Source organism: Camelus ferus, chromosome 24 (assembly GCF_009834535.1).
Source record: "Camelus ferus isolate YT-003-E chromosome 24, BCGSAC_Cfer_1.0, whole genome shotgun sequence".
NCBI classification, from domain to species: domain Eukaryota; kingdom Metazoa; phylum Chordata; class Mammalia; order Artiodactyla; family Camelidae; genus Camelus; species Camelus ferus.
In genome coordinates this window covers 5,028,705-5,043,470 of record NC_045719.1, presented here as the reverse complement: position 1 = coordinate 5,043,470, position 14,766 = coordinate 5,028,705, and the positions used below count along the sequence as shown (strand labels likewise).

At 37.2% G+C, this 14,766-nt stretch overlaps 1 protein-coding gene across 1 annotated transcript in view; it reads right to left on the bottom strand.

Moving 5' to 3' along the window:
• DLGAP1 (DLG associated protein 1) overlaps positions 1-14,766 on the bottom strand; it is a 989,257-nt gene that overhangs the window by 692,310 nt on the left and 282,181 nt on the right. Inside the window, exon 6 of the mRNA XM_032467518.1 lies at positions 4,578-4,717. The gene's annotated coding sequence lies outside the window, so the exon portion shown is untranslated. The remainder of the gene's footprint in view (positions 1-4,577; positions 4,718-14,766) is intronic.

The following is a 14,766-nucleotide window of genomic DNA, read 5'->3' as shown; positions in this document are numbered from 1 at the left end:
ACCTGAATCTGATCCATCTTTTTATTTCCTGGACTGCCTAGTATAGTATTTCACATGCTGTAGTGCTCAGTCTTAAGTTTTCTAGAAAACAAAGCTCATGTTTTACTTGGGAAATACAAGCTTAAGGCTTGAGTTTTATCTTAAGTCTTTATTTCTAAAAATTTGAAGATGAATGGGTTTCCAACACATGCAACAGGGTCCCAGCTGCACTGCTCACCACCAGTGTTCTGATCTAACTTTCAATTCCACAACCCCGCAAAGCCCACAAACCTAATTTCTCCCACACAATTCCAATAATAATATTCCATTGTTTAAATTGTCCTTATATCTCCCAAGTTTCTGCACGGTTTTATGGTTTTTGCCTCTTCTCTTAACCCATTTACTTCCTACACAATTGGCTTCGGTGCCTCAGTTTCTGAACACTGCACCTGCTACCTCACTCAATTCACCCAACAAATTCATCAGAGTTTTTTTTTTTTTTCCCAATAGTTAAAGCAAAAGAGGAGTTACGATCAGCACTGAGAGATTTAGTTTGTGTGCAAGAAAAAAAGATAATGTTTTTGCCAATACCGTTGCTATGCAACCACTGTAATATGACAACGAGCACTAAAATGAAACGTAAATGCAAGTGGAGGATGGTTTTAAAAGAATGTGGTTAAAGACTGGTAATCAAAGCCAGCACTGTTGGAACTTCCTAAAAAGAATGAGCTGGAGAGGAAGTCAAGGGCTTCATAAGAGTTTATAGAGTTTGTTTTTTTACAAAGGAAGCCCAAGTACAGACCCATGGGGTTGTTCCTTAAATTCTGTAATTATCTCAGGCCGTGCATCTAGAATGCACAACTAATTATGATTAAAGCACTAATGGGCCACCTACACCAGTTATGATGCAAAAGAGACACATCACCATTAAGACTGCTTCAACATTTAAACTGTAGCTGAAATAGAAGGTACATTTTTGTAATGGAGACAACATGATCACAAAGATGACTGGAAACATGAATGCTACAGTTCCTCTATGAAACAGCATAAAACCCAATCATTTGAATATTTGAGGAACATTTAAGAAAAATAATGTATTATTTTAATAAATGTTCCAAAATCTAATAATGGAATCAAGCATTACAGAAAATAAGGTATTTCTTGGGATATTTTCTGCATATGAGACAAAGCATTCTCTATGACTCTTGCAATTTTTTTCCCCTTTTTTGTAGGGTGCCAAAATGTAGCCATAAAATTCACATCTAAATGAAGACCTTCTGCTTCTTTCTTTAGGAAGATGACAGTAATTACAGGGTCTGTATTAGTCAGGGTTTCCTAAAGAAACAGAACCAGTAGGATGTACATCTCTAGAGAGAAAACCCATTGTTACAAGGAATTGACTCATGACGTCATAGAGGCTGGCAAGTCCCGAGATCCCCAGGATGAGTCAGCAAGCTAACTGGATGGTGAAGTTCCAGTCTGGAAGCTGGCAGCCTAAACGCTCAAAAAGGGCCGATGTTTCAGTCCAATTCCAAAGGCTGAAAAGGACCAAACCTCCACCCAAGCAGTCAGGCAGGGGATGGCCCCTCCTATTCAGACTTTCTGTTCTATACAGACCTTCAACTGATTGGCTGAGGCAATTCACATGAGGAAGAGTAATCTGCTTTACTCAGTCTACTGCTTCAAATATTAGTTTCATCCAAAGATACCCCCAGAAACATCCAGAATAGCATTTGGCCAAATATCTGGGCACCCTATGGCCCAGTCAATTTGACACATAAAATTAATCATCACAGGGGCCTTGTCTGAAATGTTCCCTCTGTATTTCAAGGGTCCCACAATCTGACCTCAGTTTAATTTACTTCCTGTTTCACATGAAATGTTGGTGCACATGAGGCTTCTTGTTTTTGGTTATCTGGTTCGGATCAACGCTCTCTATGAACATGCTCACACTACCATGCCTTTGATAAAAGTAGCCTCTGTGCTAAGAATGCCTTCCCTCTCTTTGTCTATCCACATCTCATTTAAGTTCAGCATCCTGGCTCCATTGTCATCTCCAGGAAGCTTTCTTGGACCCTTTTAGCTTGCACATGACTCTCCTCCCTCTGAACTCATATCCAGTAAAAACTGCAAAGGAGGGAGGGAGTCCCTAGCGTGATAGGCTGAACACAAGGAGAGAACATTTTCTGCCATCTCTGTGGAAAACAGGATGGTGCTCGATCCGTAAGATTTACCTATTACAAGCTTGCAGACTGACTGGCTGGCCTCTCCATTAATCTTTACCAAAGCTAACCTTGAACCCATTTTGGGAGTATCTCTTAAAAAAAAAAACCACAGTATTTTCTATTTAAGCTCACCATCTTAATATACAGAGTTCTTCTGCCAGGGTTCAGTAGGTACTCTGTGAGAACTGTTCCACATGTAGATGTATTTTTTATGTATTTGTAGGCGAGAGTGAGCTCTGCGCCCTTCTGTTCTGCCATTTTGAAGCCTCTCTCAAATATACGAAGTTGAGTCATTTTGAAAACTTCCCTCACTTTCCCTTCACACGCTGCAACCTGAACTATCAAGACAGTTATAATCCTTTATAAAACTCTTTACAGAAGTTCCAATGACACCTTTGGATGAAATTTTATTGATCACAACAGTCAGAATGTACTTCAATTCACTAAAAAGTACAGTCACCGTGTTTATTGGTTCTTGGACAGAAACCTGGAGTGCCAGTGATACCAAAAGATATTATTAAGAAAAAAACCACAAAATTATCATTTTAAATAAACGAGCCAAACTAAATACAAATAGGATTTCAATTTTCCATGCAATATGGTCTGAAGATTTGATTGTAAGCTTTATAAGACTGAAAATTGGCCAAATATACCAGATTATGCAAAAGTGCTCACTAATTATATGGGGATAAATGATTTCTATTTGTTTAATATATGGTTATGTATTATTAAAATTAAAAAATTTCCTCACAGCACATAAAAAAATAAATTCAGAATGGACCAAAAACCTAAATGTAACACCTGAAACCATAAAACTCTTAGAAAAGAACAGAGAAACATTTTCTGACATAAATCGTACACATATTTTTCTTAGGTGTCTCCCAAGGCAATAGAAATAAAAGCAAAAATAAACAAATGGGACCTAAACAAACTTAGAAGCTTTTGCATAGCAAAAGAAATCATCAACAAAACAAAGAAACAACCTACTGAATGGGAGAAAATATTTGCAAATGATATGAGAGATAAGGGGTTAATAGCCAAAATACACAAACATCTCATACAACTCAATATCAAAAATACAAATGACCTGATTTAAAAATGGGCAGACCTGAAGAGACATTTTTCAAAAAAAAAGACATACAAACGGCTAACAGGCACATGAAAAGATGTTCAACATCGCTCATCATTAGAGAAATGCAAATCAAAACCACAATGAGGTATCACCTCACCCCTATCAGAATGGCCCTCATCAAAAAGTCTACAAACAACAAATGTTGGCAAAGATGTGGAGAGAAGGGAACCCTTGTAAGCCTCTGGCGGAAAATAAATTGGTGCAGCCACCATGGAAAAAGAGTATGGAGATTCTTCAAAAAAGCTAAAAACAGAACTACAATCATACCCAGCAATTCCACTCCTGGGTATGTATTGGAAAAAAACAAAAACTAATTCAAAAAGATAAACCCACTTCAATGTTCAATGCAGCGTTATTTACAACTTAAAAACTTCTAAAACTAGTAAGTTGTCATATATAATGCAGCTATCACTAGATTTCTCCCGTATCAACAACTAAAAATCAGATAAAACAAAAGAAACATTTTTTTCAGTCATAGAAAGAAACATAAAACTACATTAACGATCTAGAATTAGCAAAAATAAAATGCAATTCACATGAAAAAAGCTGCAGAACTTAATTGGAAGACGCAAAAGGAGATAGAATATATCCAGATACACATGGGGGCTTTTTTAGCCCAAAGCATTAAACAGCATTGAAAAGTCAATATTCCCCAAATTAATATAATGCTTTAATTCAATCAGCATAGTAATTTTGTCGACTTGACAAAATTTTAATATTTCTTTGGAAGAATATGTATAACAATGGTTTTTAAACTATCAAACAGAAATGTTACGATAGTAAGTTACCCACAGAACATAAATAAAGGATATAAAACTACCAAAAATAAAATAGTGCGGAACTGGTGCAAAATATGGCATCACTGTGAAATAGGATAAATTATCTGAAACAAAGCCTAACTCAGTAATAGAATGTACAGTAAAAACGGTCATTGCAAACAACGGGGCTAGAGTATTCAAAAAGAGTTGGGGGGGAATGGCTCTTGGAGAGAATTATCAAATCCAAGCCTCCTCTTATACTGTAACCCAAAGAGTTAAGTGTAAAAAAGAAAACGTGGAAAAATATATGTATTTAACTGATCTTTGGATGGGCAGCGTTTCTAAGTACACCAGAAATAAAAGAATACACAAAGAAGGTAATAACATTTGTCTAGGTAAAAGTTTTAGTTATGCTTGTCAGTTAAAGGCTGTCTTCACCCAGCTCTCACTGACATGCAGGCTGACCTCCATCTTGCCACTCACCTCACGTCCAGCTCTGTCCAGCCCTTCACGTTCTGTCCGACATTCTGACTCTGCATCTTCCTCCCGGAGCTCCAGGACGCCCAGAGGTCACGTCTCTCTCCTCCGCCTGCTTCCGTACTGATCCTCACCAAAGCAGGAACCTAGATGGGCGCACCAGTTCATGGGTGAGTCAAGGTGTGCTCAGTCCTGCTTGACTAGCAATTGCTCTGACACTAAGTTGATTCAGGTGTTACTGATTTGAACCCGACCCCCCAAGTGCACTGCGTCTTGTTGGACGATGCACTAGTCCCAAGGGGATGTAAGCAGCCCATTCCCCTTTTTCTCTTGACATTTGGTTTTGAAGTAGAAATATCAATCTCACAATTCTACCATTGCTTTCTATTCCTTCCAGAGACTTCCGGCTACAGCTCCTTTGGGGGAGGGGAAGTAATTAGGTTTGTTTCCTTATTTAATGGAGGTACTGAGGACTGAACCCAGGACCTCGTGCTAAGCATGCGCTACCACTGAGCTGTGCACTCCCCGCAGACCCACATCCTTTAATTCTCAATCACCAACAGCTCTTCCCCTAAGTTGGTCATTCCCGCAACAATTCAGTGGCCCCTTCTAAGTACTTTACATCCTTACCTCTCACCTCTGAGACAGTACCATCCATCCTACCTCCTGCACCTAAAGTCTGAAAGGCTTCTGAATCACCTGACCCCCAATGGCGGCCAAAGCTCCAGGAAGCTTAGTTACAGCTGGGGGACTAGTGGAACGACTCTGAAGTTGATGCAGGTTTGCCACTTACTTGATAACCATTTAAACTTAGGTGCAAGTAAATACTGCCTCCAGGGTCTAAACACACAAATGGCAGTTCTACAAATATAGACCAGGAGATTAACGTGTGATCTTTTACCCATAACATAAATCTAGGGCTCCTTTTTCGTGCAGGGGCAAGAGTGTCCATCTCTCTATTTCTCTCTCTATTTGAACATCCTGAATCCATCCCTTCCTGCCTTTGCCATGTGCCATGTTGTTACTCTGCTACCTACTTGGGGCAGGGGGCCCTGTGTCTTTTCTTACACCAATGGTAAGAAACACAGCCCAGCCCAGAGAAACTTCAAATAGCTCTCAACTCAAAAATTTCCCCCCAAGACTGCAGAGAATCACATGCCATGGTCTTAGCCCCTCAGAACATCTTCATGTGGGCATTTCTAGGTCAGTGGCGTGTGCTAGGGGTGAGCCCCTCGCTTCTTCCTCCTGAATGTTTCTATGTCTGTTTATACTGAAATGCATACACAAAAGCAGAACTGTCATGTTCACCTGTGTACTGCTGAGTCGTCCCTGACACACAGTAGACGTGCAGGAAATATTAATTGAGGGAATGAATGACAGAGACTCCATCTGCAAACAGCTTCTCTCTCTTCAATTGCAAACCTCTGAACTGGAGATTCTCTAGTAAGCAAGTCTAACAGGGGAAGAGTTAGCATTGGTCGTGAAAGAAACAGCATGGAAAGGATAGAGAGATGACTATAGAGAGAAACTATTCTGAGATCCAATTAGAATGTCTCTTAGAGGAGAAAAGTTGAAAGAAGGAATGTCTTGGTTTGATTCAATTAATTCTCAGGATGGTGAGGTCATCTATTTTTAACCTCCACTGTCCTAAGAATAAAATTTCTTCTCCTGCTCAGAAGATAGTCTTTTGGCCTCCATCAGCCTTTGCCCTGATTTGCTTTATTAATGTCTTCACATAACTTTCTTTGATTCTGTATGAATGGGGATATAGTCTAATGCACAGAGCCTTTTAGAAAAGCTTTCTTCCCAGGGTTACAGTAATTTTAGAATGTGTTTTTCTTTTGTTTGAAAGCACAAATAGCATACCGAACTTTGTTTTGTTTGAGGTCATAGGTGTTGTATTTTCATTATGTACTTATACTTTTCATTACATATTTTCCTATCCTTTGGCTTTTTTTCTGTGGTTGTGCCTGTAGAATTAGACCAAAGTACTTTAAAGTAAACACTTAAATTTATTAAATTGTTCCCCCTTTAATTTATTAAGCTAAAATTTGACTAGCTCTTGGGTAATTTATCTTCTTTTAAATAGAAACTGAAATTTAAATTTTAAATTTTAAAATCAGTCATAATGTAAAACAACCATGGTTCCTTGATAAACAGACCCTCCAAGAAATTCCTTAAGCAATGAAAAAATTATTAACCAAAAATTTACAGAATGACTTTCATGAAAATTCATGTTGCAATCACCGTAATATTTTGGTCATATCTACTACAATATAATTTAATTATCTGATTTTATAAATTGATTTTGCCTCATGTTCAGTCCTGTGATATATTCACTTCTGATCTGTGAGCGCCCACCTGCATTTATGGCAAAAACCTCAAGAGTGAAGATAATGTAGGTCCTGTTCTCAAATAACTTCTCTATTTCTTCTCAAACTCCTAAAAAAAACTTCTTCAAAATAAAAACAAAAATTCTTAGAGTAACTGAGGTAGATTTTCATTTTGTTTCAGGTAATATTATAACGTCAGCACAAAACTATCAGAAGTTGATAATGACTTGGGAGTGTGGAAAGGTAAAATACATAAATATTCACAAGTCCTTTTCAATGAAATCTGATAACTTTTAATATTTTCTTTTTTTAAATACTTTATTCTTTATTATTTTATTTTCTTAGGCAGGTGGGGGGAGCAATTGGGTTTATTTATTTATTTTAATGGAGTTACTGGGGATTGAACCCAGGACTTCGTGCATGCTAAGCACACTCTATCACTCAGCTATACCCTGACCCCAACCTTTAGTATTTTCTAATAAGGCTGTCTGTGTTATTTTTGAACATGAGTAGTTTTTCTCTAGTCATTTTTCTTTCTAGAGGAAGGCGAATATCTGAAAAGAAGCTTTTACAAATATATTAGCTGAAAAAAAATGAAAAAGAATATAAAAACAAATATATGTCTGTATATGCATGGTTGGGACATTGTGCTGTACATCAGAAATTGACAGATTGTAACTGACTATACATCAATAAAAAAAATACATTGGTTGGTTGTACTGTATACAGTGGTTCCTTGTGGCAGTATCCTGATGAACTTGTCAACTAAAAAAACATGTGTTTTGAAAACCGGAAAAAAACTTGCAAAAACAAGAGTAGAATCTTCAAAACAGATGTCTAGGGGTGTCAAAGGTTCATTAGATACAGATGGCAGTTTGGAGACTGACTATCTTAACACAAAGCTTCAAATAACAGAAAAAAAAATGGTACCTCATTGCTGTTGACTTGAATCTAGAGCTGAACTATAACTGACCATTTGAAAGTTCCATTCACGTCTGAGAAGAGTTATTAAACTTGCTGTCCTTATCGATATGTTGCATTCAAGGTCTGCAGTCCATTTCAGGGGATAGTTGTATGATGTTTTAGAAAACTGAACTGTTTCATATTCCTCATGTAAGTAGCTTGAAAATAAGTTGAAGGGAAGGAGATGATATATTTGAATATTCTTACCCCTGTCATGCTTTGAGAAGCCTCCAGTATATTTCCTTTGTGAATTCTGTAATTTGTGGAAGCTACCTTTTAGAACACATTCCTAACTAAATAATTTCAATACTACAAAATTTGAATTGAGATAGTAAAAACAAAGGGGGCACGTTTGCCAAAATACTACTAACTGTTGATTTTGTAGGTGGAAAATAATGTATAAAGCATCTATCTTCTAGTCTATTATCTTACCTATATTATTCTATAAGCCACGATATTATGCCTTTTAAACATAGGAAAACTAATTTAAGAAGGCTGGTCTTGAAATGTCTGTAAGTGACTCCAGGAACGTGTTAATCTCTCTGAACCTCAGTTGCCCCATCAATAAATGGGAGCGTACACTATCCCTACCTAATTTCTCAGGGTCACTAAAAAACTTAAATGAGTTCCACTGTATGTGATGTACACTGGGAGGATGTCAGCATCTCTGGAAGTGAGAAAGACGGGGCAGCAAACCCAGAATATAACAGCAGGGAGTTCAAGCTGAAGATCAGGAGGAAGTCAAATCCATAGACTTTTAGTGCTGATCTCAGCCTGCTGGAGAGAACAGGTAGAGGACATAAGGAGACCAAGGGCGGAGATTCAGTTGTACCATGGAGGTAAATATGGACCACGCACAAATTAAACTCTTGAGCTTTCATCTCTTCACATGAAAATGTGGATAATTTCTATGGTATATGGGGTTTTTTGTTTGTTTGATTTTCCTAAATATTTTGCAACGGACATGATTTCATTTTATACTGAGAAAAAAAATCTTATTTTATGTAAAAAATATTAAGGAAGAGGCAATTCTTACATGATTGTTACAAGAATTAAATAAGATGCTATCATAAAGCACCACAGCTATGTGATTTTTATCAGAATGGTAAAGAACCCTAGCAATAATCTTAGCCAAATGTCCTCATTTAAGAGATCAGTAACTTGAGGTCTAAAAGATGAAGTGATTTAGTCCAGTGCTTGTAATGGTACAACCTCCTGATTCTCTTCCTCATATTGCTTTCACCATACATACTCTTGGGAGCACTACAGACAGAGAACTTGGAGAATGAGATTTAGAAAAGGAAGTCTGTGAGCAACAAGGAAGGGAGAGAGTGGGTGGGCTTCAAAGGGCAGAGCCCTGCAATTCACTCCTCTTGAATCAACCAGGTAATGTGCACCTACTAGCCAACAGAATAGGGAGTCTGGAGGAGGGAAAAAAAAAACCCAACAGCAACCAAAACTAATGATTCGGGGAGGAAGAAAGGTTGGAAATTAAATAAGAAAAAAAAAAGGGGGTGGGGAGTAGAAAGAAAGGAGAAGGAAGTGAGAAAAGATAAACATTAGATGCCAGTTTTTGGTCTATTTTGTTATCTAACAGACATTTGTACAGTAGAGTAGGAAGAACAGAGACTTGGACATGGGAGCTGAATTTGAATCCTGACTCCACCCAAGATGAGATATCACTTGAGAAACAAAGTCACTGTAAACCAGTGTCATTTTCTGTATTAATAAATTATTGGAGGAGGGTATAGCTCAAGTGGTAGAGCGCATGTTTAGCATACAGGAGGTTCTGGGTTCAATCCTAGTACCTCCAGTAAAAATAAATAATTAAATCTAATTACCTCCCCCAAAACTAAAAACAAAAATTATTTTTACTTCTATCAGATATATCCTGGACACCTATTACGTACCAGGCATTCTAGTCATTATTTGATTATTCTTATGCACCCCACCCCCCAAATTCTCCAAAGCTACTCTACACATCACTAATTTACAGAAGAGGACCCTCAGAGTTGGGGTAGTGGCTGTCAGCAACACTGTGCCCTCACATAACCTTCATGATGACAAATGATCAGTTCCAGTAAATTTAGCACATAGGTTTGATGTGTGGACAGATAACTAGAAGTTTAAAACAAAACTAGAGCACTGGGAGTATTAACTTTGCCACATGGTAACCACCTTCAACTAGATATGACAGAAAAACTGAAATTCACCAGTGAAAAACCTACTACAGACAGCTTGGGAAATCACTTCCAGCTAAGATGTAGACTTGAAAGGCATTCTAGCGTGGAGAAAATGGACATTATATTGTATTTTAAAAAAGGAAATCGGCATGTTTTAAATCACAAATGTATGACAATGCAAATCCCAGTGTCACTGGGTACAGCAGAGACATCTTGACAGTTCAGAATAAAATGGACAATAATGCATCTGAAATTAAAATATAATTAATATGTATTTAATGCTTACTATCTTTAAAGAATTATGCTAAGTATTCTACCACCTATCATTTAAAAAATTCTTGAAAGGATTGATGCTACCATATATACTTATTATCCAGACAAGGAAACTGAGGCTTAAAGACGTTACGCAACTTTCCTAAGATTATGCAGCTACTCAGTGTAGCTGTGGATCTGGGTCTCAAGCTTAGTTCTGCCTCTTGCCAAATTCTAGGTTTTGATTTCTACAATATACTGTATCTGATTAAACAGATAAAGGTAAGTCTACCGGTGCTCTATGAGAAAATGATAGCAGGCAAAGCCTTCAAGAAAGAGAAATCAGATGTTTCTTCCTCTACAGCTGAAGCGATGGGGGAAAGGAAGGAAAGGGGAAAGTGACGCCCTTAAAGCTCAACCCAGCCAGGCAGGGTTCATGGGAGACTGCTGTTCTTACACGAGCGAAGCATGTGGGAAACAGTAACTTCAGAAGACTCGGTTTTGCTGGAAGTTCAGAGAGAAAAAGAAAGCAAATAGCATGGGAAAGGAGTTCAGTGAATTTATAAGAGAACAGAATCTCTATTCGCAGAAGGAATGACACTCTATAATCACAGGGACCAAAGGGAATAGGAACAAGAAAAAGCCACTGGAGGAAGGAGGAAAGGAAGCCAGATCGTGCCATGAAAGAGAGGTACTGTGAGAGATACAGCATAAAACAGGAATCTTAACAGTGTAAATATGCAAGCATATCTCTGAGCGAAGACGAGCCGACTAAACTTATTTTTAAATAATATAAAAAACAATGTTGATAAAAGCACTGATTTGAACCTCCACACCAGTCAATGGGGGAAAATTTCCCCACAGAAGGATGTATTTTTATGTTTACCACTCCAAAATTTGGACATTTGAAAGAAAAAAATTCTCAGAATCTGGCAGGGCATTGTAAATTGGAGAAAATAAATGTTAGTGATCTTGATTTGAAGAAATTAAACACTTAAGTAGCGGCTCCAAAGTATTCTTATTTAAACTACAGCCTAATAATTCTTCAAAAAAAAAAAAAGGGAAAAAAAAGAAAGAAAATGAGCCAAAATAAAATTTATTTTTAAGAATTAATAAAAGTGTGAAATAAAATGTAATGAAACTGTTCAAAAGTGGAATTATTGTCTCAGAAGAAAGAAAATTTGGCAACAACAGAGTAAAGGTGAAGAAATTCTTGAAAAATTAAAAACTAAATGGGAAACGACGAAAGCTCTACTTGCTTTAAAGATGTCAGAAAATGTGAAGAAAATTACATAAAGGAGTAATGCCAATGACAATGAAAAATAAAATTAATGTTTCTATATCGTGTTTTTCAATGTAGTGAGTTTATGGAAAGAAAAAAAAAGATGTTCAGCTGAAGTTAGCTGAAAATCAATGAGCAAGGGTGTTAGTTCTGAGTAGACATAGTACAGATAATGAGAGAAAAGACAACAAGAATTAGAGAACTGTGGGTGGTGGTGGTTTTAATAAATTAAAAAAGAAATATGGTTCAGCAAAAAAAAAAAGAACAAAATAAGGTCATTTGCAGCAACATGGATGGACCTGGAGATCGTCATTCTAAGTGAACTAAGCGAGAAAGAGAAAAAAAGGAAAATACTATATGGTATCACTCATAGGTGGAATCTTAAAAAAAGGGGAAAAAAGGACACTATGAACTCATCTATAAAACAGAAACAACTCGCAGACATAGTAAACAATCTTATGGTTACCAGGGAAAGGGGGTGGGAAGGGATAAATTTGGGAGTTTGAGATTTGCAAATGTTAGCCACTATATATAAAAATAGATTAAAAAAAAAAAAAACAAGATTTTTTTCTGTATAGCACAGGGAACTATATTCAATATTTTATAATAATCTTTAATGAAAAAGAATATGAAAATGAATATAGTATGTATATGCATGACTGGGACATTGGGCTGTACACCAGACACTGACACACTGTGACTGACTGTACTTCAGTTAAAAACCAACCAACCAACCAACCAACCAGCGGTGAACTGAAGAAAAAAGAAATTCTGGATGGAGGTAAAATTGGGTTTATAAGCATAGAGTTATTCATTAAAGCCTTAGAAGTGGGGGAAAAAAGAAAGAAAGAAATATGGTACCCAAAGACAAAGTATTTCATTAATTTAATTTTTGAAAAATGTAACTTTTCATTTAAAAAAGTACTATGGAAGCATTTAAAAAACAGAGAAAATGGTAGAGGTCAAAGCTGAACTATCAATGAAAAGACCAAGAAAACACATACACAAGAAAGCATCAATATGGAAATGTGAGCAGCATGGCTGCTCTTAGACCCAAGGACCCAGCTCTGAATTTTGTACAGGAATTTTGAGCAAAAGAGCACAGTCCTTTGGTGCTTTTTCCAACATTCTTTGGGAGAACAAATAAATGACTAATAACACTGGAAGAGGTTTTAAATAAGGACAGTTTTAAAATGAGGAAGAGGGGTAAAAAAATCTTATGATTGGACATGCCAGGTTTTCCTTTAAACCATTCCATTTACCAGAAGAGTTGCTGAAACATCCACTATCTTTATTCATCATCCAGAACTGTAATTTATTTTCTCACATATACGCAACCACAGAGACTTCAGCTCCAGAGGATTGGACCATGTCTTACTCCTCTCTGAATGCTGAATAGTAAGAACACAGCAAGTGCTCCATGGATGTGCACTGAATTGCACAGGTTATGTGAACATATCATATATTGGTCTGATTAGCATCCTCATGCTAATTCATGAATGAGAAGAGAAATTAAAAGTAATCTGTAGGCTGAGTTGAGGTTGTTCCTAACTGTACATGTGATCAGTAGAATAACGGATCAGTAGAACAACAAAGGAAAACACATATTGAATTGTAAAGTAGGAAATATAAAGTTGAAAAGGGATTTGGTGCACAGTAGTCAAAATGCATGCAGGTGACCCCAATTTGTATAGCACTTTCTTGCTCTACCGAGACGACAATTCTTCAACAGTGGTACTGCTAAGATCAGATGGGAGAAGACAGTGGTGAGTTTTTAAAATATACAAATTGTTCCTCGTCTGTTTTGTAGTTACAAATAACACTGAGGGCACTAGTGGACTTCAGGTGGGCCAGACTGTCAACAGAGAGGTCAGTTGAAAGGCTCAGGTGAGATGCTAACTGTGATGAGATTTGTGTACCCCCAAAACTCATTTATTGAAGTCTTAGCCCCTACTGCCTTAAAATGTGATGGTATTTGGAGACAAGGTCTTTAAAGAGGTAATTAATGTTAAATGAGGTCACTGTGGGGGCCCTAATTCAATATGGCTGGTCATCTTATGATAAGAGGTCATTAATTCACAGGAGTTCATTAACTTTAATTAGAACATATAGATTACTAGATAGATAAATGAGAAAGAAAGAAAGAAAGAAACAAACAAACAAACAGTAGTTATATTTTCAAATTCCTTTTCTTTAACAGTACACACAGTGATGAATTACACATTTTCTGAGTTGATATCAGTCATAAATAGACAAGGAAGAGCTGTTGCTTAGAGCAGAGCACTAAGAGCTGACGGGTAACTGTGGAGGGACTGCTGGAGTCGGAACATCATCACTTTGCAAAACTATCATGGTCAAGATTGGATCAGGTCAGGACCATAAATGGAAGAGAAAACTAGGAGGAAATTGTGATGGTGATCAGGATATTTCCATGATCAAAAGTGTCTCTCTACAGACCACTTAATTGTAACGGAGAAAAACAGACTTATTATCCAGTAGAGAAATCGGCCCACAGCTTCGCCAATTATTAGCACCAATGGGGGCAGCCGGCCGTCCTGCACTTCAGAGGTGATATCCTGAGAAGGATGTGGCATCACGTGTGCGGTGTTCTGGCCAGGAATGGATAATCTCATTCTCATTATGGGGAAATATCGTAAAAACAAACAGCTGAATGTTCTATTAATAAAAAGGTGCAGTTGGGAGTGCAATCTTCCAAATGTCAGTATTACAAAAGGGAAAAAAAGGCTGTGGAAATGTTTCTGAAGACAGGACACTGAGGCATCAGGACAGCAAAAATCAGTACCTGACTCGACCCTTGATTCTGTATTGGAAGGAACGATTATGCTATTATAACAATTTACTAGGTGAACTGACAAAATTGGAATCTGGACAGAAGATGAGCTGAAAATATCATACCCATGTAAATTTCTGAAGCTAAGAAATGGATTGGAATTATGTAAGTGAATATCCCTGTCACTGAAGTATTTAGGGGTAAAGGATCCTAATGTACGCAATTTACTCTAAAATTTTTCAGGAAAATAATTATGCACATCTAAATATGATAGATGGATATCGATGGACACATAGAAAGGAGAAGAGAGAGAAGAACAAAAGAGAAACAATCAAGCAAATGTGTAAATAAACAACAGGTGAACTTCGGTAAAAGGCATGTGGGTGTTTGG